This window comes from Schistocerca serialis, chromosome 2, assembly GCF_023864345.2.
Source record: "Schistocerca serialis cubense isolate TAMUIC-IGC-003099 chromosome 2, iqSchSeri2.2, whole genome shotgun sequence".
NCBI classification, from domain to species: Eukaryota; Metazoa; Arthropoda; class Insecta; order Orthoptera; family Acrididae; genus Schistocerca; species Schistocerca serialis.
Genome location: NC_064639.1, coordinates 522,046,553 through 522,061,247, shown reverse-complemented (window position 1 = coordinate 522,061,247; position 14,695 = coordinate 522,046,553).

The window sequence follows — 14,695 nt, the reverse complement described above, 5'->3', positions numbered from 1 at the left end:
ACTTCCTTTCACCTTCTCCACCGCTCGCCTCCGATCTCAGTGGCTGGAATGTGATATCCGAGGGTGTACACAGACATTGTGCCAAGCACATGAGAGCTGGCCGCCATTTTCTAACGTGCCTGTAGACTTCAGTGGGGAGGTTTATACCTATTTCTGAATAATTTTCTGTCATTGAGATGGAGAAAAGGATTAATTTTATTTGAAATTTTATGAACAGTAAAATTTTCTCAGACAAAAATATTTCTGTAGGATATCTTTGCTCCGTAGCGCCTTAGGAAGAACCGCCAGTCATCTGTATCATGCTAATTCGTTGTAGTTTAAAATATAATGGAAGTAAAAATCATTCCATCAGAGAAATTACTAACTAGAGATGTGGCTCCACGCATGCCGGAGAGGGGTATATGTCTGTTACTGTTCGTTTACCCACGTTTAAAAACAGATTGTACCATAATAATTACACATAAAACTACAGAAGATAAGTATTTATTGGCGAGTAGTAGGCGTCCTCACACTGAAGAAAATCACCTGCAGTAAGACTGCAACCGTAAAGTTAATACATACACGTAGCCAAAAGACTTTTACCGAAACTTGTCATGATCGAATACAGTTAGAAAGTAAACTGTCATTCTGAATTTTAAGGGGCACGCAGCTATACACGCGTTAAGTCTGCCACACTTCTGTTGATTGGATTGTGGTCATAAATTTTTGCGGTGCGAGATGAGTCTGTAGGCAGTAGTTAACATCTCTGGGCACGGGAACTCGGAGTTAGTTACGGACGCGCCACTAAGAACTTCCCCTCTGGCGGTTGCTGCCTCACTCTCTTTGGCAGGGAAGTCACATTGCGGTGAGGGGTGGCTGATCCGCCACGCCGCGGAGATATCCGCCTCCGGCTGTCAACAGCATCCTTCCGCCTGCAGCGCTACGCGGTGTGCTTCTATCGGCGGCTGCCGTTAGGAGTTGCTGTGATTCTGTCTCGTCGGCTTCCAACGAGCCATATCGCCATCCAGTTTGTCGTTAAACCGTAAGCACACAAGCTGCGATAAAATTTTAACGCAAAATGTTTGAAGGATAACGCATAAAGTGGTAATTGCCACACAACACTACCTCTGTATAGAGGACAATTTTACAGTCAGAACGTAATTTTCTTTACACGACATGAGACGAGCATCCTTTCTGAAATTACAATCGGAAGTAGTATTAAAATTATGTAGATCTGAATGTCGAAGTGCACCTGTAATCGCACAATAGCATCCTTAAACTATGCTGAATGATCAGTACAGATGTCTTTCTGACTCCGAACTTTTAAAACTAGTGTTCCGAACGTGATATGTTGAGAACAAGCTAGAGGAAACAAGCAGACACATGCTCTTATCGCAGAACGAAAATGGCAGGTCTGTAAATTGGAGTACCAGCTGCCTCAATATACTTTCCTCGGTACCTATAAAAATTTTCCGAAACATTTTGAAATGCGCTCTTTGTAACATGCAACCCACAAGTTTCCCTGACTGAAACTCACTAACTGCAACTCATCGCTGTAAGCCGCTCATACGCATCCACTCCCATTTGTCCATTATGACTCACTTATTCAGCCCAACTGGTTCTCCTTTATCCTTTCTGTCTCTCTTACCGACATTGTTTCCTGTCTCATAGCGAAAGTCTTCTTCGTTCTGTCCTGCTACTACTGTATCATCTCTTTGTTATTGTCACCCTCTTGCTCTCTCTTACTACTACTATCACATTAATCCCTTTCCACTGCTGCTAAGTCTAGTAACTGTCACTATCTATCTCTTCTTCGTTATCAATTCATACACGATGCCTCTCGTTATCACTTACACTTTCTCCTTTTCCTTATTCCTCTCCCACTGGCAACGTTCCCTTCATTATTTTTCTGGTACTGTTCTGCCACTGTCAAATATGTTCCACTGCCACAGTTTTCTTCTCTTTCAATCACGCTCCTTCGCCTTTCTATACTACAACCACTGCCTATTACAGTAATTATTAGTTTCCCGTCTCCCGATGACACTATTTCCTTTACTCTCAGCACAGAAAAGCGCGAATACGCTGATATGCTAAAATATTACGAAAATTTGTAAAACGGCTGAGAAAAGTAGACTAAGGCAACTGGTACTTCACTTTTCAGTCAGAGTCTTTTAAACAGGAGAATAATAGCCTCACTAGTGGCCCGATAGGAACATTTTCCGCTGGCATCTCCCATCCCCTGCCACAGCAGTGCATGTTCCTCATATGAAAAGAACTGTATAGGTCAGTAAAATTTTGATAGATTACCTATGTGAAACCGAAACAATGCAAAACAAATTTTGCATCTCAAAGTGGATTTTACCTGCACAAAACTTTGGCATGATCTTCAGAACTAGAATATGTGGTTCTTAGAACCCATCTGGTAGTAACGGAGAATCTTTTCGCAGCATATGCTGAGAAATAAATATGTAGAATAAAGGTATATAACATTAAAAACATTTGGTTTATTTAAAAAGCTTCAAGTGTTTTCACATAAAAGATTCGGATATATTACTTCTCAACACGCCCTCGTACTTTGCCATTCTATGCCAATCCTTTCTCTTTTAATGCTCTGTGATCAGTAAAAATAATTATGGCGTACACTACTGGAATTAAACATCTAATCCAACATAACTTCAGTTTTGTTGGCGGCGTAACAGCCTTTAAATAGGAGCAGGGTAGTATGCTGAAGGGAACCACAGGCTGAAATTCTTAATTTTTACGCCCGTAGAAGACAAAATATCCAGTCTCTTCCAGAAACTCAATTTTCGATTGTCTCCGTAAAATGTGTGGGAAAAACACGAATCTAATTTAGTAATATCCAAACACTTCAAAGTTCTCTATTCCAGTTTCCTATAATATACCCTTTCCTTCCATTAGCATCAATTCATATACTGTGATAAATTCTGTGTTAAATTTACAGAAAATACGTCTGAAAATGTTTGGGTATTTTCATGAGTTGAAAGACTCCAAGACTAAATCGCACGGGGAAAACTATTACGATCTCTAAGTAATATATCTGTGCTCCGACCGCTTTGTGTGTTCTAAAGTTTTCTTCCTAAGTTCAATTTATAGTTCTCTTTTCCACTTTCCAATAATATACCCTTGCCTTCCATTAGCATGAATTCATATACTGTGATAAATTCTCTGTTAAATTCACAGAAAATTTATATGTCTCTCTTACGTTTAGCAAGAACTACAACGTCTCTAATTACTGACTGAACTATTTTTTTACGCTTGACTTTATCTTGTCCTAAGAGACCTGAAGTAAACAACGGGTATGATATGAAAGGAACAAACAGTTATTGCTGAATTTTGTACTTTTGAGGTGGTCGAGGTAACAGAATTCAAATTGATAAGTAACGTTAGGGATAAATCGGTAACGATTAAGATCGCGATGTGTTGCAAAGAAACTAAGGGAAAATTGTGAATCAACTTTGAAGAACTTTTTCCGTTGATGACCAAAATGAAGACTTCCTCGGTGCGAAAGGAAAACAGTCACTATTTGCCTAACGAGATAGTATCGGAGGGTGAGAGAAGGAGGTGGAAAATGAAGGCAGGCGAGGAAAGATCGGCAGTCGGCAGGAGAGCCAGGGGTGATTAATTAAGTCACGAGACGGGATAAGATGCTAATTTGAAGGGCCAGTCGATTTGGCGGGCGCCTTTTAAATAAGGCCAGGAACGCCGCCAATCCCGCAGCGCGGGCCTGCGTTCAGATTAACGAGCGGCTGGCGACGCGACACGGCGAGCACAGCAACTCATTTAGCGGCTCCGCGATTACCGCTTCCACGGCCGGCGGCGGCTGCCAGACATCGCCGGTAGTTGGCAGCTAGCTGCCTACCGCCCGGTTCACTCCAGCGTCGTGAGTGTCTTTAATCTCTCCAAATCAATAGTACACCTTTTCCGCAACGTTTGTATCGTACAGGTTAAATATATACAAAAACGACAGACGTTACCGCGTTGAGAGTAAATATTCCAGTACTTTTATCTTGTATTCACTAGTTTAGGTGCCATAGGGACTGCAGCTTTCTGTAAGTCAGCAAGAGAGATATTTATGAGCAGTCTCTCGACTAGCTGGCTGCGTGATTTTAATTTTTACTTCTTTTACTTTTCATGCATGTCCATTTCGGCTAACAGTGCCATTATGGAGTAACTTGTAGTACAATGCGGATGACATTATTTTCATTATACATGTGTTACGGTAAAGCATTAATTATGACTAGTTGGATCGTCATACATATAACATCGTTGGAAACTGTATTTTGACTGTCATTCTATATTTCTCGAATTAAGTTCATAGTTAATGTGTTATAACAATTTCGGTGCTACCATGTCACGCTTTTGCAAGGTGTAAGCATTGTTATGCAGATAATATATACGTTGTTTGGTTCCTCGTATACATATAGTTTCTATGCATTTGTAGTACTCTGTGCTTATAGCGATCGTAGGTGTCATTAATTTATACGTGTTTACTTGGTAGGGCTTTCCTTATTTCACATAAATTCTTTTGTTAACTCCTATTTTCGATAATGAACCATAAGTTTAGCTTTGAAAATCTTTTCTTATAGAATTTACTTTATTTACTAGCGATTCACCAAGAACATTAACACATTTAATCACACTAGGTGAGCGTGGAAGTAGTTGCCAGGAAGTAACTGATGCAAAATAAAATTACCTTTAACAAAACGTGAATTTTATTCCTAAAAGCCTTCTCAAAAACAGATTTAAAATTACAGTGAGAAAGCACCCTCTAAATATCAAGTTACAATTATTCAGAGGCAGAATAACAAAGTTGTTCTCTTTTACAGTAGGAGCCTTCGGGCTGAGAAGCTTCCACCCCCTTTCAACGCAGCCGTAGTCACGACCGCTCACAACGACCTCTGAAAAGCTACACTGGTGCAAATCTGCAACACACCAGATTACTTTAAACTAAAAATTTTAGCAACTCACACAAACACATTAGCTATGCACCCCGTAAGAGGGTTGGAAATAGTACAAACACTCACACTAAGAATTTATTTGCCACCAAAAAAAATTCAAATGGCTCTGAGCACTATGGGACTTAACTGCCGTGGTCATCAGTCCCCTAAAACTTGGAACTATTTAAACCTAACTAACCTAAGGACATCACACACACCCATTCCCGAGGCTGGATTCTAACCTGCGTCCTAAGCGGTCGCTCTGTTCCAGACTGTAGCGCCTAGAACCGCTCGGCCACTCCGGCCGGCTGCCACCAAAAGTGCAATTTGTTTTTAAAAGGGCTCTTACGGTGGAAGGGTGGCAACTTTATAAAAATGAATATTTAAATAAAACCCATGAAATTCAGACTTACGTAAAGTGTACAACATGCTCTACATTACACATATACCGCCTCGCAAGATGATAGACAAGATAAAAACATATTTCAGGAATTCGGCCTTTACCTTAATTCTATAAATTCGTTAACACCGAATGCGACAAACATGACAGAGGCAGCTATTAACGTACGTAAGACCGACCGACAGACAGACAGACACACAGACAGACACTAACTGCCTAACAAATGCGGACGATAGACTGACCGAGAAACAAGTAGAATATAACAAGTAAATGAAACAACATATCAGCAATCACTTAACTTCTAATAAACGGCGATGTGTGGCGAAGACCTGGCGCAGCACGCCCAAAACGCTCTCCCGAACCGTCCGCTGCCAGGTGCTTCAACGGACGCAGGAAGGAGCGCCGATCTCACGTCGCACAGCGTCGCAGCTCGCGCCGGCCAGACCGATGTCGTGGTTTACTCCTGCTGCTCTCGTGTCGGCCTGGAAGCCACTACTCCTCGCTATACGGCGCGGCCCACCGGCTGCCTCGTGGCGACCTCGCATGCGCCGACGCTCAAGACGGACAAGTCGTCTTGTGTCTCAGTACACGACCGACCAACCGATAGATCCAACCGGCCTTAAGGTCGATGCGAAGGACAGACATCCTGGCACTCAAGACGGCAGACAGACGTTGATTAAGCGATCACCCGATCGGACCCACCCCTGCAGAAGAAACATGCCGTCAGGCTACCCGACATCCCTGCCACAGGAAGAGGCCGACCTACCGATCAGTCCCACCGCCAATGTCCATTGCCCGAACAAACTCGAGCAGACTGGCGGCCTAACACATATTAGCATCCGGACGACACACAGTCATTGACTGCCTCACACTGACCCGGCTGACCAACTGACCGACTCGCCGAGACTGACAGACTCAGACTGACAGACTAACCCCTGCAGAGTTGTTTTTTTTTTTTTTTGTTACTTTATTGTGATTTTAACACCTGAACAATCAGGTAGGCTGGCAGCGGCATACAACGCCGCTCTTCAGCCAGAGGATACACAAAGAGAAGAAATACTGAAAAGACACATAAGTTACAGAACGGTGGGCAATAAAACAGTAGACACATAAAGACAAACAAGGAGCCGTTCACACTCGACGATAATCCACACTGCAAACGGTTGATACGACGCACAAACACTGAAGAAGACGATGGCACTGGTGAACGATGGAGTGTGACGGTGAAACACTGAACACTAAACATGACGGCACACACGAAACACTGATGGCGGTGATCTCCGGCGCGCGAATGTCCACTGAGCGTGTGCGAGTCCGGGGACCTGCCAAGAGGGGAACAGGAGTGAGGTGGGTGAGAGGGGAGAAAAAGGATGCCAATGGCTGAGGAGACGGGGGCAGGAGGAGAGGGACAGGGGAGGGGAGGCCCAGGGAAGGAGGGGGGAGAAAGGAGAGAGGGAAAATGGAGAGAAGGGAGGGAGGGTACCCAGAGAAGCAAGCACAGGAGGAGGGCGGGAGGATTGAAGTTGATAGGAGGGGTAGATGGAGGGGAGGAGGGTATCATCAGGGCTGGGGGAGCTGGCGGAAGCCACCTTGGGAGAGGGTAAGGAGGGTGGAGAGATGGAGACCGGGTGGGACGAGCGAATACAGGCGTGGCAGCAGGCGGGGGTGGGAGAGGATCGGGGAGACGAGTGGGTGAGGAGGATCGAGCTTGCGGGAGGTGTACAGGATCCGTATCCTTTCAAGGAAAAGGAGGAGGTGGGGGAAGGGGATGAGATCGTACAGGATCCGCGTGGGGGAGGGGAGATGGATGCGATAGGCAAGGCGGAGAGCATGACGTTCAAGGATTTGGAAGGATTTTTAAAAGGTAGGGGGGGCGGAGATCCAAGCCAGATGGGCATAACAAAGAATAGGGCGGATGAGGGATTTATAGGTGTGGAGGATAGTGGAAGGGTCGAGACCCCACGTACGGCCGGAGAGGAGCTTGAGGAGACTGAGTCGGGAGCGTGCCTTGGCTTGGATTGTCCGGAGGTGGGGAGTCCAGGATAGGCGGCGGTCAAGGGTGACGCCAAGGTACTTAAGGGTGGGAGTGAGGGCAATAGGACGGCCATAGATGGTGATATAGAAATAAAGGAGACGGAAGGAAGGGGTGGTTTTGCCTACAATGATCGCCTGGGTTTTGGAAGGATTGACCTTGAGCAACCACTGGCTGCACCAAGCAGTGAACCAGTCAAGATGGGATTGGAGAAGGTGTTGGGAGCGCTGTAGGGTGGGGGCAAGGGCAAGGAAGGCGGTGTCATCGGCAAACTGGAGAAGGTGGACGGGTGGTGACGGCGGCGGCATGTCCGCCGTGTACAAAAGGTGCAGAAGGGGGAGAGGACGGAGCCTTGGGGCACACCGGCGGAGGGGATAAAGGTGTAGGAATCTGAGTTATGGATGGTGACATAGGAAGGACGGCGGGAGAGAAAGGAGCTGATCAGACGGACGTATTTAATAGGAAGGGTGAAGGTTTGGAGCTTGAAGAGGAGACCGGAATGCCGTATGTGGTCATAAGCACGTTCGAGGTCCAGGGAGAGGAAGATTGCGGAGCGACAGGAATTAAGCTGTTCGGAAAGGAAATGAGTGAGGTGAAGGAGAAGGTCGTCGGAAGAGAAGGACGGTCGAAAGCCACACTGGGTAACGGGAAGGAGGTGGTGCTGGCGGAGATGCTGGTGGATGCGTCGGGTGAGGATAGATTCCAGGACCTCGCTGAAGACCGAGGTAAGGCTGATGGGACAGTGGGAGGAGACAGCGGACGGCGGTTTGCCAGGTTTAAGGAACATGAGTATACTGCAGGTTTTCCACAGTTCGGGGCAGGAACTGGTGGACAGGACTACATTGTAGAGCCTGGCCAGGGTGGAGAGGAAAGAGACAGGAGCTTCATGAAGGTGACGGTAGGTGACACGATCGTGACCAGGAGCAGTGTTGCGTTTTGTGCGGAGTGTATCAATGAGATCCTGTGAAATGATAGGGGCATTGAGTTCCGTGTGTGCAATGTTGTCCAAGTACTGGAAACCAAGAGCAAGGGGAGGGACAAGTAGGAGGCAAAGTGATTGGCCTTACTAAGGGTGTCAGAGAAAGGGTGATCATCATGGAGAAGAGGATAATAGGGGGAGGGTTTAGTTCCAGTAAGGCGACGGAAGGCCGACCAGAACTTGGATGAGTTGATTGGGAGGGTAGCATTTAAATGGATGCATGTCTGTCGCCAGTCCCAGCATTTCTTAGCCGCGAGCAAATTACGAATGTGTCGCTGTAGTTGCCGGTGGCGTCGTAGTGTGTCCGGGTCATGCATGCGGAGGAAGGCATGGTAGAGACGACGGGATTCACGAAGGAGGAGGACGGCCTGTGGGGGAAAAGTAGGACGGTGGGGGTGGACGGCGACAGTAGGGACGTTGGCCTCCACGGCCTCAGACAAGGTCTGCTGGAGAAAGGAGACAGCATGGGTAACATCGTCAGGGTGGTGGTAGGTGAAGGGGTGGCTATCGACCTGGGTGGAAAGGGTATCCCGGTAGGCATTCCAGTTGGCATGGGAATAGTCATCGACGTACTTGGGGGAGGGTCATTATGAGGGTCGGGGTGGGGGCGACGACCGTCTGAAATGGTGAGGAGGACAGGGAGATGGTCGCTACCAATAGGCTCCAGGACATCAACCATTATGCGGCCAAGGATGTTGGGGGAGGAGAGGATAACATCAGGAGTGGAGTTGGATTCGGGACGGGTGTGCTGGCGGATGGGGATGAGGTCACCTTGAAGAGAGGAGAGGAACCGATGCCACCGCCGTAACTGGGCAGCGGATGTTGAGGTCGGCGGCGATCACGTAGGAGGAGAAGGTACGGTTGATGTGGGAGAGGAAGTCGGAAGGAATAGGGGCGTTGGGGTGGACATAGATGGTGGCGCAGGTAATGGTAAGGCCGGGGAAGAAGAGACTAAGGATCAGGTTTTTGGTGGGGTCGGGAAGGAGAGGTTGGAGCTGAACGGGGATCTGGCGGTGGTGACCAATGGCAACTCCACCACGCGCAATTGGGAGGGGATTATCGGAGTGGTGGATGAGATAGGGTGAGGTGTGGATGGAGTGGTGGCGTTGGAAGAAGGTTTCTTTGAGGAGGAAGGCATCCACGCAGTGGGTGGCAAGGGTATGCAAGAAGAGGTTCTTGTTGGCGGGAAGGGAGCGGATATTGTTGAAAAGGATACGTTGCTGTCGCGTCATGACAGGAATTTAGACGAGGGTGTCAAGACGGGAGAAGGTGAAATGGGCCTGGTTGTGGGAGTAGGTGGCATACATTTTGAGTTGGAAAATGAAATGGGTGGCGAGGGAGATCTGTTGGAGGGTGTGGGGGCGCTGAAAGGGATGGACATTCTGAAGGACGATGGTGATGAACCTGATGATGTCCTCAGTGGGGGGGGGGGGGGGGGGCAAGGGAATTGCCAGGAGGGGTGGGGGCGTGGGGGCGTCCTGAGGACGGACAGGGACGGTGAGTTCAGGAGTGGTCAGAGGGGGTCGGGCTTTACACTTTTGGGAGTAGATGGGATGGGGGAGATTGCAGGTATTGCAGGAGGGAGGGGATTGAAGGTTAGGGCACTGCTGGAGGAAGTGCGCTTGCCTACAATGCAGGCAGGTGGGGGCCTCGTGGCACTCAGCTGTTGGGTGTGCGTTATAGCACAGACACCTCTGGCAGCGCAGGGATTGAGGAGGGGCATGGGAGGGGTCGACCTTGTAGCGCTGGTTGAAGAGGAGGGCACCCTCCTTCAGTAGACAGTCAATGGAGGGGGCATCGTCGGAGAAAACCCGCATAAGGTGGGTGGGGCCAGCCGAGTTGAAAATGCGGTGGACCGCCCGCACCTCTAGTGTGGGATGCGCCTTGAGCTCCGCCAACACCTCCTCCTCCGTGATCGACGAACTGAGCCGAGTGATCATGGCAGTGAGGGTCGGCGGGCGACGCGGGGGTTGGGGTTGGTGGGTAGGAGATGGAGAAGGAGCAGGGGCGAGCGAGGCATTGGGGCCAAAACGGGTGATTGGGAGGCGGGAGAGGATGTCAGTATGGAAGGTTGGGCTGGGGGAGGAGATGAGAACAGAATCGCGTCTGGGAGTGAGGAGATAGATGGGGGCACCAGCGAAGTGTTGGCGGAGGAGGAGGGAGAGATTCCAGGCCTCGAGAAAGGAAGGATCAGGACGGGAGAGGAGGTATTTGTATAAAGAGGGGGGAGGAGGAGGAGGAGGCGGAGGGAGCAGGGCCAGGTGGGGAGACATCCATTGCATCCTGGGGGTGGGAAGGAGGACGGGGCGGGGCATTTTTGGGAGCGGAGGAGGTGGAGGTGCCACTAGGGCGTTTAATGGCGGCAGAAGGGCGGGTGGTGATATGAGGGATGGGAGCTATAGGGAGGTGGTGGGAAGGGACAGGTCCCAGCGTGGACGCGGCAATCGGCGCCAGAGATGGTGACGGTGAAGGCGACGGCGACGGCGACGGCGACGGTGGCGGTGGCGGCGGTGATGGCGAAGGCAATGGGGAGATCTGGGCATGGACAGTGGCCCGACGGGCCACCACCCTGGCTGGAGCTGCAGTGACTGGCTGGGGGAGTGGGGGGAAAGGATCAGATCGAGAGGAGCGAGAGGAAGATGCTGGAGAGGGGGCGACAAAGAGCGAGGGCGAAGGGAGAGTGAGAACAGGCGGGATGGAAGGAGGGGGGTGTGACTGGGCACACCATGTTATAGTGGTGGAGGCGGCGGAAGGAGAAGTATAAACTATGGCTGTGGTGGTAGTGGTGGCGGTGGTGGTGGGGGCGGACATGACGATAGGGAGAAGCAAAAACGCACAGGACGAAAAAGAAAGGACACAAACCTGGGACATACGAAAAACAAAGACGGAGACGGACACGGAGGAAGACGAAGACGGACGAAGACCAGGATCGGACGGCGACGGCGACGGCGACGGCGGGTGGCAGGAAAGCCGCAGCTGCTGCTGCTGCCGTGGACGGGGCCGGGGCTGCTGCTGCTGCTGCTGCTGCGGGCTGGCTGGCTGGCTGGCTGGCTGGCTGGACCGCTGCTGCCACTGCAGGAGAACTGGCTGGCTGCTGCCGGCTGGACCGCCGCTGCAGGCCGGGACCGGGCTGCAGGCCGGGACCGGGACCGGGACCGTGACTGCTGCTGCTGCTGCTGGACCGCTGCGGCTCTGCTCGGCTGGCCGGCTGGCTGGCTGGCTGGCACCTGAAAAACCTAGCACTTCGATTAGAGCTGGAATGGCACAATCGAAGGGCGGTAACCTTGCGGTGTACCGCCGGAGATGCCCCTGCGGAGCTCATAGCCCCTCTTAAATGCACGTGAACAGGCAACTTTTCCACTTTTCCGCCAGAGGGAGACACCAAAGCTGCGACTGCCACAGCGGCGCCACCGCCAGAAACGGAAGGCGACTGCTTTACACTACGCTCTTCGGCGCGCTCTTCAAAACAGCAAATTTTACTACGGCTCAGATAATTTATGACATTCCCGTACGTAGTATGTTGACGCTCTAACTTATGTTTGCATAGTACTCGTATTTGTATGAGCAACGATGTTAAGGTTTTATAATTGTGTGCGTCATCTGCGCTTTGAATTTAATTCGATTTGATTGGTTGTTTCCACCATATTTCTCCATCTAAAAGGCCGGCAACACGTGGTAGATACAATTGATGACCCAATGCAGATACTTCGTAACATTCCGAAAGGTTCTGCGATGAATATCCTCGAGAAAATTGAAATTTATATACTCATAAGAAACAAACTACAAGACATATTAGAAGAACAAACACATCTTAAATATCAGTACTACTTAAAACATTTTACTGAAATGCTCGAAAAAGATAACGGATAAATTGAAAATGCAGTGCCCAGCAAAAGATGACGCACACCAAATTAAAATGTTAACACCGTTTCTCACACACATACTCTGGAAACAAACGTCAGGACGTCAATACAGTACACACTACGTCACATTTTACAAAAAATAACAAAAGCATTGACGTTAAATAAAAAAACCTTACTCAATAAACAGCTATAAATTAATAGCACTTACGATCGTTGGTGGACGACATTTTGCTCGAACTAACATCTCGATTGTGTCCCATAAATGTTCGATGGGATTCATGTCAGGCGATATCTGTGGCCACAACATCCGCTCAAGATGTCCAGAATATTCTTCAAACCGATAGCGAATAATTGTGACCTGTCACATGGGGCACTGTCATCCACAAAACGTCCATCATTGTTTGGGAATACGAAGTCAACGAACTGCTGCAAATGATCTCCAAGTAGCCGAACATAACCATCTCCAGTCAATGACTTGTAGTTGGACCAAAGAAGAAAGACAATTTCACATAAGCACAGGCCACACCATAATGGAATCACCACCAACCTGCACAGTTCCTTGATGACAACTTAGGCCCATGGCTTCGTCGGGTTTTCGCCACACTCGGAACCTACCATCGGTTCTAACCAACAGATTTCCGGATTTATCTCACCAGGCCAAGGGTTTCCACTCGTCTCAGGTTCAACTGATATGGTCACGAGCCCAGGACAGTCAGGTATGAAAGGCTCTTGCGTCGATCGTCTCCTGCCATACCCCATCAACTTCAAATTTCACCGCACTTTCCGAAGTTACACTGCCCTATTATCCCTTGTCTTCGCGATACTACCGCAATCGTATGATGTAATTAACACCATCGCCTAACTTTTGTCATCTCACTTTTAACGACCGTCACCCAAGAAATTTCCATAAGTCACTTGTTACGTCTTCTGCAGTACCTGTTAGCAGCAGACACAGTGGCTGCGCCAAAGACTGAGGCGGCGGGGAGTTTTACAATTATTTTTGAATTTCCTTTACAGTTTCTCCCTCGTCGTCGCTCCCCAGCCCTGCGGATCCCACCGCCTGGATGCTGCTGTGTAGACTCTCCGACAATGCGCGCCACGTGCGCCGCTGATCGTACTCGGAGCCTCAGGCCACCAGTGCTCCGCTGAAGTCAGGATGCCCCGTGGTTGAGATGAACTCGTCGCCGCTCGGCGCCCCCAGTACAGGCACGCCCACAGAGCTGCGTCGCTGTGAGGTCAGCTGCCGACGCCTGCTGCACCAACGGCTGGGAAGCCGTCAGTCGCGATGTCTGCGAGGTCCCATCATGGACGGACCAGGCGCCATGAAGTCCGGGCGTCAGTCCCCGCGGCGCCTGTGACCAACACCGGGCTGCGGCTGGTCCTGCTGGAAGTTCTCGCTGTAGTTAGTCAGCCTTGGTGCCGACCGGACTCGGGCCGACCTCCAGAGCTGAAGTTGACATCTGGCGGCGAACGGATGACTCCTGCGAGCTGGAACAGACTTCCGGAATCGTCACATACGAAGATTGAACATTCGGACACGGACGACGTCCGTCCTCAGATCCAAACTGCTTACTAATGCTTCTGTCTGTTGCTGCCTGCGCTCCACTATTTATATCCAGCAGGAGGGCGCTTTTTACCATCAGTGGTATCTTTTTGTTATTACTCCAACAGTATATTGCAGCGTAACTTAGCGTGCTGTCCTCACTTCCCTTACTCAGCACTCTCCAAGCTTCACTCGGCGCTCGGTCTGCGTGCGTCCTTGCGTGAGCCGGTTGCAGACTGCTTCTGTCAGCAAGGCTATCTGTACCGCACTTACTTCGCAACGCCTCGGTCGCTGACTGCCTCTGTTTTACCATTCTCCACTGCGTGAAGCACCACTTACTACATGTGGCCGCCACATATCCCTTGTCTTCGGGATGCTATCGCAATCGTAAGATGTAATTAACACTATCACATAACTTTTGTCGTCTCACTGTAAAACATTCCTCACCCAGTAAATGTCTATAAGTCAATAACACATATGATAGCTATACACATAGACTACTACAAACATACAGCCGCCAAAGATATTTGCTCAACAAAAGAAAGTTGATGATATACGTATAAAGTGCTTATGCTTTGTGAATAGATAACATCGTAGATTCAAAACCGTCATATCAAATTAACTAATAACTTAAATCAAGTAATGTAGAAAGATAGTCAAAATATAGTTGTCAACGTTGTTGTATGTATGTCGATCTATCTAGATGGTGTATATCTATGAATCCATGCTCGGTGTCCTACTAGCATATAAATATACAGAATAATGACAATGTTGTCCACAAAGCACCGCAGATCACTCGATAATGGCAATGTGAGTTGAAACGTACATGATGATGATGTTTTGTTTGTGGGGCGCTCAACTGCGCGGTCATCAGTTTATTTTTCAAACTAAGGCCTATATTTGATATTAGTAGAATTCTCTTAGCCAGGAATGCCTCTTGT